A 17,052-nucleotide genomic window follows, 5' to 3' on the forward strand; every position below is an offset into this window, starting at 1 on the left:
CTTTGCTTTTTAATGACTCTTTAACCTCCAGCTCAGAATCGGAGGTAGGTTTCTTCATATCGAGGGAAGCTGGGCACTGCAGTAGCCCTGGAAGCACTGGGTTTCAAATCTTACTGAATTTTGTTCTGGGTAAAGCAATTTCATTCTCAAATTGAACATGTCATTTCTTCTTTATTAAATTTCCCAGTTATTCTTTCACCTCAGGTTTTTATGTTGCCTCCTATTTATTTCTGGACCGTTCACTTGAAATGTGGGAAGGCACAAGGGTTTATATCAAGTCCCATGTACCCAGTAGCTGTCAGTTAAAAGCTAACATGAAGAGACAGAACTCACCACCAAAATGACTGCTACTGGTGAACTTGGGTGAAGTTCAGAGAGAATTTATTTGGCAAAGAGAGATGGCCCTAGTGTGTTTCCACACCTTTAGGCAGGTCTTCCTTTCAGCGCATTATACGGAAGGGATCATACAAACATGGCATCACTCCACCATTTCCTGCAAGATGCCCGATGTCTTCCTGGGAAACACCAAACAACAACTTAAAATCTATAAGAGAAAAATTGGTTGAACTAGTTGTTGAATGTGCTTTAGGTTTTGAAACAGTTCAGTTATTCTACTTTTTTTTTTCAATATAGACTTTCCTTAAGAGTTAGTTCAAGGAATTAAATATTCTTTTCTATTTCTTTCTCCTCTGTCCCCACTACTCATAACCAGCCATCATATTCAAATTTTTCCTGAATTTATTGGTGATTTCCCTATGGGCAGTCAATTCTTAACACTTCTAATTACTTCTAAAGAAGTAATCCTTGACGCCATTATTTTATTCCTTAAAACACTTTACCAAGCTCACGATCCTAACTATGGACTGCAAGGCCGGCTGTTTCTTCTCCCATACAACTTTACCTCATTTCCCCACTGGTCCCTGCTCAATACCTCTCATATAAGTTTAGCTGGTCTGCTTCCTAGAATTGCTTTCAACTGGCTGATTTTAGTCTTATTCATGTTATCCATTCCTAATAAGTTAGATCATTTTTGGCCTTCTAAATCCAGCATGTCAACTGCTTCTTCTAGAAGGACTTCAGGAGGTAGGTAGACAGACAGTCTTCTATAGTGTGCAATGTGCAATATATCAATGCAGGGAAATCCTGGTGAATAATTATCCAATTACACAGAATCACCTTGACCTCTTATTGTATTCTTGCCCTTCTCTTCCCTCCCTCCCTCTTTGCCTTCTTCTTTCTTCCTTCTCCCTCCCTCCCTCCTTCCTTCCATCATTCCTTCTTTCCTTCCTTCCTTCCTTTCTCTGTTTCTAGCTCTCTCTCTCTCTCATATCTACTTTCCTTATACTCAAAATCCCCAAAATATGTATGGAGACAGGGAGCAAGATTCAGTCATCTGTTGTTTTGATGATTTTATTCTTACTGTGGCCTAAAGATTGTTAGGAATTTTTTTTTAAATGACTAAAGTGAGCTGTATTATTCAAAATACTTGGATTTGTCGTAGACTGGGAGGATTTGCTCATCTACTTTAGTACCTCCCCATGTTATTTTTGGCCTTACTATGTAATTATTAAATGCTAGTTAAATCATATATTCAAATACAAAAACTACACAACAAAACTTTAACAACGACATTCTGTGTCTAGCAGTGGCACTGCTTTCTTCAAGAGAAGGTGGCTGTAAATACCCCTAGATCAGGACTATTCTGCTTGTACTTGGAAAAACAGTTCCGAAGGCGTTTCTGCTCAGGGTCATCATTGCACACAGGTGTGTATGCCTTGATGCTCTCTAGTCGACTCAAAGCAATTTCTGCCTAGTTTCATGATCATCAGGCATTTTTCATTCATTAAACAAAATTTTGTTGATGTCTACTAGAGTCAGGCACTGTGCTAAGCACTAAGGACACAGAAATAAAAGATACTTAGACTCAGGTTTAGTGGTAGGCAAATCGCAGTGCTGGGTAGAGAGAAAGACGAGAGCAAATGTAGAATCACAACACCAGATGATGCGTGCCCTCATAATACAAGTTCAGAGAACTACACTAGAAGAGAGAAACTTTCCTTACTGTAAAGCAGAACGTATGAGCAATATTTAAAAATGCATAAAAGCACATAAGAAAATTAGACTGAACCGTATGAAATGCTGTTCTGTAGGGCAAGATGGTAGGCTCTCAGCAATTTCATATAGTGCAACCTACTGAACTTACAGTGTTTCCACTCGGGGAAAACATCTAATAATATATTGGAATATAGTTCTCTACAACACTTTCAACGATATTACATATTCCCAGAAAACAGGCACCTATATTCCCATTTGAAGTGTGTCTTTTTCAAGTAAAAAAAAGAATTATGCTATAAATTTGTTTTTTGACTTTGTCTCATTAAAAATATTATAAGCATCTAATCAAATATAGGTTTATGTAACTTTCAATGGCTGACTACTATTCCACAGTATGAATGAGCCATGATTTATCTATTTATTACTTATCCACTTATTTATTTATTATATCCTCATCTATCTATTACATTCTCATCGCTGTACGTTTATGCTGTTTTCCAATTTTCACTCTATCTGCAATAGTCACTATATACACAATGCCAACGTGAACGTGATGATGTGGCTCTGAATTATTCTTCCTTAATGATTTAAAAAGATGGCCACAAATTAAAATAACAATTGAGTGAATTAGGTCACATTTGGCCGCCAAATGCCATATTTTATACCTGTGATTTGCACCGTATGCAGAACGTCTTGGAATGTTTAATAAAAATCGCTCTACCTGGCTGCACTTATCCTTAAGCTCCATAATTTTATTAGAAAAAAATAGACCAAGAGAGAAGGTGAGGTTACAGAGGACAGGCCCAGGATGGATCACCACTCTAAGAAAAGAAGCCAGATAAACACCGATTCCCAGTGAACAAATAGCATCGTGCCACTGTAACAATTGCCCTCCTTCCTCCCCTGAGAAGAACCAGTCACTTGCAATTGCTTGGCCCTCTTTCTGCTCCCGAGTTATTGACTTAGAGCATGACATGTTTGTATGATTGTAACTAAGTCACCAAATGGGAAATGTCTAAATCAAGTTGCAATTAATGTGTCGTAAAGTGCTGGGTAATAAGCCACACATGACCTCCAGGAGTGACTAATTTTTAGAACTAAACCCCAGCATAAGTCTGAAGCAGCAGAAGACTGGAAAGAAAGAAAAAAAAGAAAAACAATCCTTGCTAGGTTATTGTGGGGTGTGAAAGCCACACTGTTGTGGAAAGGCAGTGTGAATCCATATTATGCAGAAATCAATGGCAGCCCAATCTTTGCAGACTGCACGAGGCGCCGTGTGACAAGGGCACAGCGATTCTCCTAATCAAGCAGGTTGTGTGAAAGCAAAGAGTCCAGCTGAGCTTGATATATCCAGCTGGACTTTGTTTGCTACTTAATGGAGCAGGTCATAGTTATAACACCCCAAAGAAATCAACCAGCCTCGGCTTGAGGAGCCCACGCAAAGTGTGGGAACTCCAGCAGGTCTATGTTAAATCACTTCTATAGGTCATCTGCAGAGAAAGAACTCGGCGAAATAATAAAGGAGCGTCATTCTGCTGTCTGTGTTTATGATTCTTCCCCAGGGAAGGGAGTTGGGTGGGGAGGAAAAGCAATGTGACTGGAGAAACATTTTGTCTTTTTTATTCCATGCATTATAAAGCTCTTGGCAGGGCATCGGGCACTGAACTTAGCTCCCCCTTCTTGAAAGCCACACGTTACAGGGGCTTATAAGCCAGAGTGACAGTGATAAAAGGCCAATTCAGGGCTTGGGGACAATTTTTCCTAACAACATGCTTTTGCCTCTTTGCCTCCTTAAGCACCTGCTTCTTCCCCCAGCCCTCTCCAGCATGGCCTTCAGGGCAGCTCTGACTCTGAGCTGGGATGGGGAAGTTCAAGGTTAATGTCCTTCTCTATGGTCACTGTCAGGGGTGTGTGTGGAAGATCAGTGCCACTGTCCTCACCCTGGCATGAAAAATACTACCCTTGGAATGCGTATGGAATTCAGGAAGGGGAGATGGGTTTCTTTAACCTTCTTCGGCCCGGGACTACTTTTGCGGGAGACATTGAGATCCTTCTCCCGTTCTCAACAGAGTCCTTAAAAAGCATTCCAGCCACAGAAGGTCTTGGGATTAAAGCATGCCGTCCAAAAGGTGTCTGGTAAATGGATAAATGAATTAGATCGAGGAGGGACGAGTTTTCTGAATACGGGTCTGTTGGGGTGCGGCGGGGCAGAGGAAAGGAGTGTTCTCTCAATTTGAACACTACCTTGTCCCTTCTCACTCCTCGCCGTTGAAGAGCCAGACGTTGGCACCCAGCAGGGTTGTAGCCACTGAAATTTGGTGAAGAATCACTAGGAAAAGTGGGGAGCCCTGGTAGTTAATACTGTTATTATGTGAAACTTCATGTCTGGAAAGATTCTATCAAACCAACCAGAGTAGGTTTGCCTGCTGAACCCCTCCGCCCCCCCCCCCCAGTTCAACAGATGAGTGCTCCCTTGTTCCCTGGAGGGGCGGCGGCTTTCAGCGGGGGGGCGGGGGGGCGGAGGAAAATGGGATGGCAGAGGCACCCGCTCTCTTAGTCTGAAGTCGGGGGACACCCGCCCATTCTGATTGTTCACACGCTGTGAAAAGGGCTGAGTTTTAGGCGGAGAGCTGCTTACACCTAATGAAATCGTGTGGAAAATGTGAAACTTTCCTCCTTTTTAATTGATTGCAAAATAGAACCTTGAGTTGCTGGGTCTCGGCTGAGTGAAGCGTACGTCTTCTGTAGAAGGTACCATGGTGGAATGTAAAAGACAGGAGGCCACAAGGCAGAGATGGGTCTAAATCTTGGCTCTGCCGCCATCTTGCTAAGAGCTCCTGAGTGAGTCTCCTCACTTCTCCTGGGACTGGGCTTCCTCATCAGCACAGGGAAAAATCTGGAGCCCATGATTTTCAGAGTCCTCCCTAACATCCTGTGATTGTCCTTGGTGTAGTCATCTTAAGCCAAATTCTGCTCTCTGGACCCCGAGGCTTCCTTCCTGCTGTGGGATGGCACTAGGCAGTCTTCTGCCTTAGATCACTTCTTTCTGACAGAGCCCTGGCCATTGGAACTGTACATTGGACCAATCCCACCCCCAACCCCCATTAGAGCACAGCCTTACTGCTGTTTTGCATCTTAAATACTCCACAGTGAGAATTCACTGTTCACAGTGACGGCCCTGGGCACCAAAAATCCTTGTATAGCAAAGATTCCATATTTTTAGCATATGTACATAATTTAAGAGGCAGGAAAGTAGATTTATTTAATAGGAAAGATTTAAGAACAGCAATGGCTGAAAAAGAAGAGTTGTGTCATGGGCGGAATCATGGCCCTAAAAATACTGACATATGAACCCTCAAAACCTGTAAGTGTTATCTCCCATGGCAAGGGGATTTGGCAGCTGTGATGAAGGGTCTTGAGATGGGTAGATTATCCTGGATTGTTTGGGTGGGACCGATGTAATCTCTGTGTAAAAGGGACATGGGGAGCCAGAGTCAGGTGACAAGGTGATATAATGACAGAAGCAGAGGTGGGAGTGATATGGCCATGAACGAAGCAATATCAATAGTTCCTGGAAGCTAGAAGGGGCAGGGAAAGAAATAATTCACTCCTGGAGGTTCCAGAAGAAACCAGTCCTGCCGACAGCTTGATTTTATCCCTGTATGATTCAGTTCACTTCTGACTCTGGCCCCCGGGCTGTAAGAGAATATGTTTGTGTTGTTTTAAGCCACTACGTTGGTGGTAATTTGTTACAGCACCAAGAGGAAACTAATACAATTGGTAAAAATACAGTTAATGAGAAAGTTAAGTTTTTTTAATGCATATTCACTGGAGAGTTTGGTTAATTTGGATTTTATTTGAAAGCAGTTCTTCTAATGAATTAATACTTTTCTCAACATGTCTTTCCCCGGCAAGACCTAGGAATTCGCAACTCACATTCTTTTTGTTTCAAATTCTTCTCCATCACTTGAGGTTTATTTGCCATAAATATCCCACCATGTCATGGTGGGCAGCTCCCATCCAAGGAGCACTGGACCCACAACGGGGTCTGTTTTTTTCCATTTGAAGCAGTCAGTAGTTCCTGTCCTCAGTCCATCAGTAGCTTGGGAGAAGCAGCCTCTCCAGAAGTCTCTAAGCCCTTAATCTTCAAGCTGCAGGTAGGAACATTTGGCCTCTTCAAACTCCCAGGACCCCCTGAGAAATACAGGCATCAAGCGTTCTTAGTTCTCTGTTAAAAAGAGCAATTGTAGAGGAATGGCAGCCCAGCAAAGAGGACCACCCCCTCAGATGTCTGCTTGTTCTCCCTCCTCAACGTCACCCCCAGGCCTTTCTTTGTAAGCTATTTCTGCCAACACTTCTTTGCTACTTAATTCAGCTCCATGAAATTAAATTGAGAGAATGCACCATGTGATGTAGGGTTGAATATCCAAGGACGATGGAAAGATTGATTTTTAAAGTAACTGAAGAGAAACAAATTTAAAAACTATCCTTTCTTAAAACTTCAGAAAGGTCAGTATTCTTAATTGGAGAGGCAGGTGTTGGATAACAATTCTGCACATTCTTTGCAGATGTCAGCTTATAATTCCCCCAGAGCAATTTCCAGTTAATATGGGGCCTCGAGAGGAAATTGTTGCATCTGAAAGCCTTACTGTCGATGCTAAGTTTGCTGCTCCTCCTCAAACTTGCACGCAGATTTTCACGGTTGATCATCTGCATGGGTGAATTTTCCACTGGGAGGCTGATTTTGGAATTTGCTCTCTGTGAAAATATATACTGGACAGGGACAATAATTAATTTTAAAAGTTATATATAAACTGAAGAAATGGTTAAGATCTGCAAAGCTCTTAGCAAGTCTTGTTTACTTGCTGTAAACGTTGAGATGTATGCATCTAATTATTTTTCTCTCTTCTCTTATTCTTTTATTCTTTTTTTTTCCTCTTTTTTCTTTTCTTTCTTTCTTTCTTTTTTTTTTTTTTTACATTTATTCAGAGTCCCTTGATGTGTCGGGTATCTGGTGTTGGCTACCCCAAAACATGCTGCCTTAAAAAAATCCAACTTCCTCACGACTCTAGGATGGCTGGGGCTCAGCTAGGTGGTTCTTCTGCTGGTCTCACACAGGCTCTCTCAGATGGTTGTTGTCAAAGGACATCTGGGGGCTGGGTTAACGTAGACAGCTCTACTCATATGTCTGGAACCTTGATGAGGATGGCTTGAAGGTTGGAAACTCTCTGTTTCTGTCTCTCTCTCTCTCACTCCACCTGGCTAGTCTGGACATTTTTACATGGCAGCTGGGTTCAAAGAATGAGCCCCAATGAGCAAGGACTTTTTTTTTTTTAAGAGTTTTTATTTATTCATTTGAGAGAGAGAGAGCCAGCGAGACCATGAGCAATGGGGAGGCTCAGAGGGCGAGGAAGAAGCAGACTCCCTGCTGAGCAGGAGGCCGACAGAGGGCTCTATCCCAGGACCCCAGGATCACGACCTGAGTGGAAGGCAGATGCCTGACTGAGCCACCCAGGTGCCCCTGAACAGGGGCTTTTAAAAAATCTCCTGTATACATTGTGTTTGTTAATATCCCATTGGCCAAGCAGAGAGTCAATGTGGGAGGAGACCACACAGTCATTACTACTAAGAGGTGTGAGTCCAACATCCTGGGATTCATAGCACCATATCAGAAGAAAACCCTGTTTTTGTCCCCATATTAAACATGTATTTACAGAATTTATTGAAAATGAGGATAAATGACAAGTTTAGAGTCATTGTTCAGCCACGAAAACAGATACATCAGCTAATGAATTCATTATTTTGTTGCATTATCTCATATTCGGTTGTAGTATTTCAAAGATTGTGACATTTTGATGCTAAAGAGAGCACAAAGCAGGGGCCAGGTGTCCCACATTCACCCCTAAAGGTCCCCAAGATTCTCACTCACTCAGTTGTCAGAATTCACTTTAAGGTTCAATTGGGTGGTAATAATCACAAGTTGTTAAAGCAGGAGCCCTGGTCAAGTGCATCCAAGTTCCATAGTTTCTACCCACTTACCATGAGAAAGAATTTGCTTCTTGGTGTCTTGATCATGCCCATCCATTCTTTACGTCTACAAACACAAATCTTGGACATTATCTGTTCATCATTTCAGAGGATACCTTTGACATGTTTTTGCCTTTAGCTACATCTTACGGTTGGGCTAGCTGGCTGACAACTCACTCTAGCACCTAATGTAGCTGGCACATAGTATGTGCTCAATAAAAATTCTTGCCTGAATAAATAAAACGCTAGGCATAATAGCTCAGTATGTGTTGGCTTTTCTCACTGGTCCAACTTAGGGAGTTTTTTGGTTTTTTTTTTTAACCCATCAAACCTACTTTGACAATGTTGTATTTTGGGTAAAAACCTTTTTCTATGATGGAATGAGGCAGAACTTTGGAAAACCTCCAACCACACAATATTTCTTCCCACACAAAAATTTTCCCTTTGTCATCAGTTAATGTTATTAAAAATAATCAAGTAAAAGAATTTGCTAAAATAAAAAAAAAAAGTCACCCAAATTCAGAACCTGAAGAAAACATGGTAACTTGGTCTCTGCTGTTAACAGCCTCCTATTTAAGGTCTTTGTAAGTGGTCACTGTACAAAGAAATTGCTAACAACCATGTTTTTTACCTGTGACTCTGAAACATGCTGATAACATGCTCTCTCATTTCCTTCTCTTTCTTGGACCATTAGCATTATTCTGCCATATGTGGAGCTGAGCTTGAACAAAATCAATAAAGTCATTTATTTTAAAGAAAACAGATTTAAGAAACAACAGACTTGACTACTCTGATAAAACATAGCCAGCTCAAAGTATGAACGCAGTGTTGACTGAAGATTTGATTTATATGCCATGCAGAAAAATCCAGTAAGCAGAAATGGAAGTTTTTATTGTCTTGTCTATAAATGACTGTCCATAAATATAAAATTATTATTTATTAAAATAAATTTAGCATTTTATTATAAATATGGCCATTGTAAATAACAACCTTTTATTATCTCCTACTCACAATGCTGCCTTTTAAATTTTAATCACCTCTGTAAAGTAGCTGCCTCAGTTTGCCAAGATTTACATAAAAATAAATATCCATTTATGAGTCCAATTTATGCTTTACAAATTACTCACCATGTAAAAAGCTTTTGTTTGCAAGAGGGAAGAGTGGTAAAGGAGCATGGGGGGAAATCTCATGTCTCAAATACCATCTGGTGTCAGGAATGATCATCCTGGTTTGAGATATCAATATCTACACCGCACTGTGTCTTCTAAATGCAGAGTTATTAGGGGGCCCCTGGGTGGCTCAGTCGGTTGAGTGTCCGACTCTTGATTTTGACTCAGTTCATGATCCTAGGGTTGTGAGACTGAGCCCCATGACAGGCTCTATGCTCAGCTTGAGAGTCTCTCTTTCCCTCTCCCTCTGCCCCTCCCCTCCCCTCTCTCTAAAATAAATAATTAATTAATTAATTAATAATAAATAAAATCTTAAAAAAAATAAATGCAGAGTTATTAGCATTGCAGGTTGGGAAGAGCTTGGTTCTTTTATGGAAGGCTGGACTGTTTCCTATGAAAGACAACTAGGGATGATAGGCTCCTTCCTGCAAAATATCTGCCCTACCCTTGTACCAAGGCATTTGGGATTTTCCTTTTTTGACCTCCTTTACTTTTTTTTCCTTTTTCTTTTTTTCCCTCCTTTCCTCCTGGAAACAGAGAAAGCATGTAAATCATCCTGGGAAATAAAGCATCAAGTCAAATTAACAGTAAAGCTCTGATGAGATGTTTCCCTCCCAAGTGGAAAATCTCAAAGCCATGGCAGTAGATAGAAGCCTACAAAAGGAGGAAAGAAAAGAAAGCTCTGGAAAAATCCAAATCAGGCCACAGTAGAGAGGCCAAGATTGACAAGTTAGGCCTTCCACATGGTTTTGCCAAAGCTGACCCTGCAAACCTGCGATCACTGGGGATGCCACTTTGCTGAGGGCCAATAGCCAGACAAAGGAATGTGACACGAAAGAGTCAGTGTGAGGCACCATTCCTTAAACACTGGCATGTTTTGCTGATACACTAAGAGAAGGACTTGAGACTTTTAAGCCCTGAGCTTTGATCTCAGAGTAACTCTAAGCAACTCCAGCTGCAGCATCCATCCTTGTAGGCACAGGTGATAGGAAGGGCTCAGTTGGTGCTGGACTGACCTGGAAAGGCTCCATCAGCCGCCACATAGGACTTCCTTGTGATTAGAGCAGCAACGAAGTATTTTCTTCATAAGTCATAATTGTTAACTTTTATGAAATCACTATTAGGGAGTATCTCTTAGTTCTCAGAAGTAAATAAGCTATTAATTCTACATTGGACCATTACCTTCCTCCTCCCTTTTTCCCTCAAAGATATATATATATATATATATATATATATATATATATATATATATATATATATATACCTATATCCCTATAGCTAGATATGGATATGGGTATGGGTATAGACACAGATAGCATACATCTATCAGTATAAACTAATTATATAGACAGGTAGTATATAGATATTATGTATCTATCCGTATAAACTAACTGACTTACATGGTTTATTACTGTAACTAATACACTAACATATATGGATGGAAAATTTTCTTATTTTCTCTCTTAGCATTTGTAGTTTCTATCAGTTAGGCTTCAACCAGGAAAACAGAAGCCAATCTCAGTACATAAAACCAACGGATTTTAATATAGATAATTGGTTAACTGGTTCCAAAAGTGATAAAAGAGCTGTGAAGAGCAGGGAGGAATGCAGAGCTTAGCAGCAGGAAGTCCCTACAATTCCCATGCTGTAGGGTAGGTGGTGTTACTAGAGCCTAGGGTCTGGGATCGTCCAACTGAAGCTTGACCCTGACAGCCTGGCTATGGAGCTGGAGTCCCAAAGGAGATGAAGCTGTGGTTGGAGATGTGGCCCGATGTTAGGGGAAAGGGGAGATGCCTTGACTTCTCCCTTCCTCCCACCTTATCATTTCCCACCAGTGCTTCCCACTGAAAGGGAGCTGGGAACCCTCTGACATGGGTGCTTGGAAATATAACCTCAAAGGTCAACAGCCCCACCCCAACCTAACAGATGGAGAAAAATGGACCCAAGCATGGCACAATAAATGGTCTTTTGTGCAGTTTGTTCAGAAGTACGAAAGCTCTCGTGGACCCCACCTGAAGTTGACAGGTTGATCAGGTTCAACAGAAAAGACGTGGTAAGTGTGGAAAGAGCCTGATTTCAAACAGGACCCACAGTACACAGGCCATATCACTGAATGGTAGCTGAGTGTGCTAGCCACCTGCTGGCTGTCCTGTCCTCCACTTTCAATGTCCAATGTCCCTGCTTACCACTCAGGTAAATTCAGCACTCTGCCCATGATTTGTAAGTCGTGCTTAATGTTCCATGGTCATCTCTGGGTCCCAACACTCAATTTTCATCTCTAGAAGTGTTCCCCTCTCTATGCGCATATTTGGCCCCTCTGCTACCTGCCCCCAAGGGTGCTACCCATCCTTGACTCCTCAACTATAGTGAGATGAATAGTTTCCCCCCAAAATGCATATCACCTGGAACCTCAGACTGTGATATTTGCAAATAGGGTCTTTGCAGATGTAATTAAGATGAGGGTGGAGATGAGATCATATTGGATTTGGGTGGGCCCTAAATCCAACCAGAATGTCCTTATAAGAGACAGAAGAGGACACAGAAGCACAGAGAAGAAGGAGATGTGAAGACAGAGGGAGAGACTGAGTGGTGCAGCTAAAGCCAAGGAATGCCAGTGGACAGCTGGGAGCCACCACAAGCGGGAGGGGGCAAGAAAGGTTTCTTCCCTGGACTTCCAGAGGGTGAACAGTCCTGCTGACACCCTGGTTTCAGAACTTTAGTCTGCAGAACTGTGAGCGAATAAATTTCTGTCCTTTTAAGCTCCCCAGTTTTTGGCAATTCGTTAGGGCAGCCCTAGGAGACGATCAGGACAACAGAGTGCTAACAGAAAGCTGTGCGCCCAAAGCCCCTTTGATTGAAGGTATGGGGAGAACCAGAGGCGGATTTCCCACAAAGCTAACGAAGCTAAGGCTTCAGGGAACCTCACTTGCATTGACCTCTTTGAAGGTCCTGGCAGTGTGCTCACATCACCATATTTTTAAAATTAAATGACATTAATAATTTGAATGATTTAACATATTAAAATATCGGCTATCTTATTAGCAACTAAGACTGCTGACTCTTTCTGCTCAAGCACACTTCCCCACCAATCAGGGGGTCTCAAAGTGCCTGTGAGGGTTTTTAGATTCAAAGAAGGTGGGGTTTAGGTGGGGAGCTGAGTTTGTGTTTAGAGGAGTTTAGTGATGTGGTCCACAGGGACTCCTGGGTTTAGTTTAGTGATTGCTGGAGGCCCCAGGGTTGGACTGGTTCCCAGGGTCCTCCTACCGCCCCCCGCGGGGAGGGGCGAGTCAAAGGTTGTATGTGAAATGCGTTTATTCTACGGCACCCCCACCGCAGGGATGTGGCTGATGAAGGAGAAACAGTAAAGAGAATGAAGCCAGAAGCTTAGTCTGAGCCAAATCTCCCAATCATCAGAGGTTTATACTTGGAAGTGGAGGATTCAGTTCTCACCAATAACTGTTCAAAACAGAAGTGAACTCCTATCAGGAGTATATTCGATTACAATTGTAATTGTAACATATTTTACACGTACAACTGCAAATGTACAATTTGTACATACAAATTACAAATATACAATTACAAATGTAACATTTTTTTCTTTCTCAGTGGGAATTGTCTAAAACGGGCGGTATCATAGTAGCTGTGATGGTACAGTACAAGCGTGTGGTGGTCCTACAGAGCCCAAGTATTGTCTCTATCAGCTCATATAAGAAACTCATAGTGTTTTCCTGAATTTGACAAAAATCCTGAAAACTTACATGATGTTGTCAACAAGTTGTGAGCCTGCAAGAAACATTTAAAAATTGTCAACAATAAAAGTATATTTTAATGAACTAACCTAAAGGAATGATTTTATCTTTTACGTCCATGAAACACTGTATTAATAAGAACCTTGTTATAAGAAGTGGCAATTGAAGCAAATGCAGCCAAAAGATGTAGAAAAAAAGTATTCTAGAAGTGATTCAAGCCATTAATTAATAAAAATATTGTGTTATCTGGATTTCATGATGTCTGTGGTACTTATTGTGTTTAAAATGTGTGATTTGTTGTGATTCTTTTTGTCATTCTAAATAAATACTCACTTTTGTTAACTAGATTTTGTATTTGTCATTTTTTGGTTCTTTTTTTTAAAGAGGGCTTCCCAAATTGTCTAAGCATGAGGTCAGTCAAAGCCTGTGTCTGCCCTGGGAGGGCAGAGGAGTACCGTGTCAGTCAGGGCAATTACCGCAAGTCAATACCCGAAAGTTCCGGACCGTCTTCTCCACCTGAAAGCTCTCACTGGCCGTTATTTTCAGTAGACCACCCCATTGGCCCTGCTGTGGAGTCACCACCCTTTCTCTCCATCTCCCTTCCTTCTCAGTGGGTGGAAGCCGCTTCCCTTTGACTTGTTTTGCCAACTAACTGATTCAAACCTCAACCCATATCAGGTTCAAAGCCTATCTTTTATACCCAAGAATCCCATGGAAGAATTTTCTTATCAGAAAAACCACGTTTCTTTCATCTGCACCCCTTGAAACACACAGAATGAGCAGTCTTTGGGGTAGAGTTGAAGTAGACACCCAGCTGTTCGCCCCACAGTTATACTCCTGCTTCCATGCCACGACTTGACACTGGGACGTGGTTGCCCACCGAAGGTCTGTATTTTCTAGTATCCCACTTCCCAACGTTAGGGTTTCACTTTCACCTTTGCGGCTACAGCCTGGACCTATTCTCTGAACTCTAGGTACTTACATCCAACTACCTATTTAAAATCTCCCTGGGGGTGTCTGGGTGGCTCAGTCGGTTAAGTGTCCGACTCTTGATTTCAGCTCAGGTCATGATCTCAGGGTCATGGGATCGAGCCCCAGGTCGGGCTCCACATTCAGCGGAGAATCAGCTTGAGATTCTCTCTCTCCCTCCTCCTCTGCCCCTCCCCACAGCTCTCTCTCTCTCTTAAATAAATAAATCTTTAAAATTAATCAATCAATTAATCAATTATTAAAACTCTCCCTTTGCTGAGATATTAGACCTGGTCCATATGAGCCCTCTTCCCCCAGTCCACACACACCGTTTGTGCTCCTCCATGCTTATTTCCCTTTCTGCACTGGAGATGACCTCCAGGGAGACCTTGGAATCCACTTGTTGCAAGTGGCATCAGTCTGGGTCCTTGAACAACTATGTGGAGGTGGGTTGTTCTGCCAACCTGTTAACCTGCCCGGTGCTATTACATGATCAAGAAATCATCTGCTAGTGTGTAAAACCACTAAAATATGGGGCTTTACGTCTTAGAACAGCTAGAATGACCCTAATTTGATGGTTTTCTCTTTGGTGATGCCAAATTCCTAGATAGGACTCTTCCTTTCTCAAACACCATCTCTAGAAGTAGATGCTGGTTCATAGAATATTTATTCTCTCTCTTGATAGAACGAGCCAGAAAGGGATCAATTAGTTAATTATTTATATATTTAATATTATTAATTATTATTCTAAGCAATAATTATGATTATATTTATAATTACATAAAACAATTTGAACTAATGTCACTAATGAGTGCTTACGCTGTGCCAGGCTCTATTCTAAGTCCTTTACATGTGCTGTGTCACTGAATCCTGCAGTGGTTCCATTATAGTCTGCATTTTCCAGGTGAAGAAATTGAGGAATAGAGAAATTACATCAGCATCCTGAGTAGAGTCAGAATGTAAAGCCAGGGCCAAATCCTCACACAACCCAGTCCTGAGCCCCATATACAAAGCTCAGGTCGGTATCACATTTACAGACTTGTACTTAGATTGCATGGTGACAGGCTCCAGTCCTGTCTCCCTCAAATCTATATTCAAATGTGGCTTCTCAGCCCTCATGGGCTCCTTGGCCACATTACTATGCTGAATCACCCATGGCCCAGAGATCGCCACGGATCCCTGGTTTCTCACGTTCTTTTATTCACGTATAGCACAGAGCCCAAGGAACCTAACTCCCCTACCTCAGCAAGGAGAAGGAATGAGCTCCTGTCCTTACGGTCGTGGAGCTCCTTGGAATGTGGGGTTAGATAAATAGCTTTCTTAGTTATGCCACTTACTCTGCACCTCAGGCTTCTCATTCCACCAAACTGCACGGACAGGATACGGTCTCCCCCTGCTCATCTCTCCCACAGGCAGGCTGCCCACTTTAACTTGGACTGTGCTTCTGGAACATCAGCAGAGGGGCTGAAGCGGCTGGAGGATGGAGCTGGGAACAGGATGTAACAAAGGCACTGATTTAACAACGATGAGTTCCACTTGTCGAGCATATTAGCAGGGTTCGGCGGCAAAAGCTGAGCTCATTTCTTGCTGCTGGAGGAGCTTGAGGGACTCATATTTCCTGCAGTAGACCGCTCAGGGCAGGCCCTTTCAGGGAGGAAAAGAAAGTGGTTTCTCCATATTGTTCTCCCCTTCGAATGGAACCCATTTTACTGGGCCACAGAGTAAAGGCTTAAAAATATCTGTATCAAAATTCACTTGCTCTTAAAGCTTTTCTCTTCCTCCCCTGTCTCTGTTGAATCATGTTAAGGCCCCACAGACACTTACCTCACCAGGCACTAATGGTTCCTACACCCCGGGCCAATGGCCAATTCTGCCTCCTCCCACTCCACTGACCAGCTGCATTCCATACACTCTCTCCTGGAAACACTTCCTTCATGTCACGATTCTGCTCGTTCTCCTCTTTCTCAATGACCGCTTTGTCTCCTTCTCCTGGATTCCTCTCAGATCTATGACCTCTAAATATTGGAGGGCTCCAAGGATTCATTCCCAATCCTATTTTCTCTTCAGTCTAGAATCCCACCCTAGGTGATCTCATCCAGTACAATGGCTTTAAATGTCATATGTCATCTCTATGCCAATGACTCTCATATTTGCAGCTCCATTTTTTACTTACTCTCTGAACTCCAGACTCTTACATCCAGTCACCTATTTAACCTGTTTCCTTGGTTGAGATACACGTCTCAGACCTGTCCAAAACTGAACTCTGACTCCCATTTCCAAACCGTTCCACCCTCTGCCTTCCTCGTCTCAACATTATGCAAGCTGTTCAGGTCCCAGACCTTGGAAGTATTTTGACAGTCTCTCTCTCTCTCTTTACACTCCTTATCTAAATCCCACTGGCTCTATCCTGAAAATATCTTCAGAATGCCATAATTTCTCCCCACCTCTGCAACTAGTTCCTAAGTCTGAGTCAGTCTCACCTGGATTATTCCATTAGCCTCCTGGATCTTCTCAGCCTTCACACTGACCCCCAACAGTCCGTTCCCATCAGAGCAGCCAGAGGAATTCTTTGAAAATCTAAATTAGGTCATATCATTCTTCTGCTAGAAATCCTCCAAAGCCTTCTCAAATCATGCAGAATAAAACCCAAATTTGTGATCTAAGCTTACGATTTGTCCTGCCACCATCTCCCTGACCTCATCTCCCTCTCATTCTCTCCCTCTTGCTACAGTGGCCTCCTTAATAACCCTTAAACATGCCCAGCATGCTCTTGCCTCAGGGCCCGTGACTTATTACTTCCTCTGCCTCAAATGATCTTTCACCAGATGTCCACAGTGCTTATTCCTTCTCTTTATTCCGGCCCTTGCCAGAAAATCATCTTTTAAGAGAGGACTTCCTTGGCCACCATATCCAAAAAGCGTTCTTTCCATCAGTCTATCAATCTTTGTGCTCTTACCCTGCTTTATTTTCCTTAGCGTTTTATAATAACCTGATATATTAAGTACGTACTTATTAATTTGTGTATTATTTCTTTTCTTGAAATAAAAAATATAACTTCATTTGAAAGGGAGCTTTTTCTGCTT

The 17,052-nt window shown here is 42.2% G+C and overlaps 1 long non-coding RNA gene across 1 annotated transcript; it reads right to left on the reverse strand.

The window, feature by feature from the left end:
* Positions 1 to 385: 385 nt before the first annotated feature.
* On the reverse strand, positions 386 to 16,763 carry LOC123000880 (uncharacterized). Its single transcript, XR_006409239.3, has 3 exons — positions 16,450 to 16,763; positions 15,307 to 15,613; positions 386 to 544 (listed from the first exon to the last, which is right to left on the reverse strand). It is a non-coding gene; the product is annotated as an uncharacterized LOC123000880 (long non-coding RNA).
* Between the last annotated feature and the right edge of the window lie 289 nt (positions 16,764 to 17,052).

The sequence above is a fragment of the Ursus arctos genome, unplaced genomic scaffold (assembly GCF_023065955.2).
Source record: "Ursus arctos isolate Adak ecotype North America unplaced genomic scaffold, UrsArc2.0 scaffold_17, whole genome shotgun sequence".
In the NCBI taxonomy this organism is placed as follows: domain Eukaryota; kingdom Metazoa; phylum Chordata; class Mammalia; order Carnivora; family Ursidae; genus Ursus; species Ursus arctos.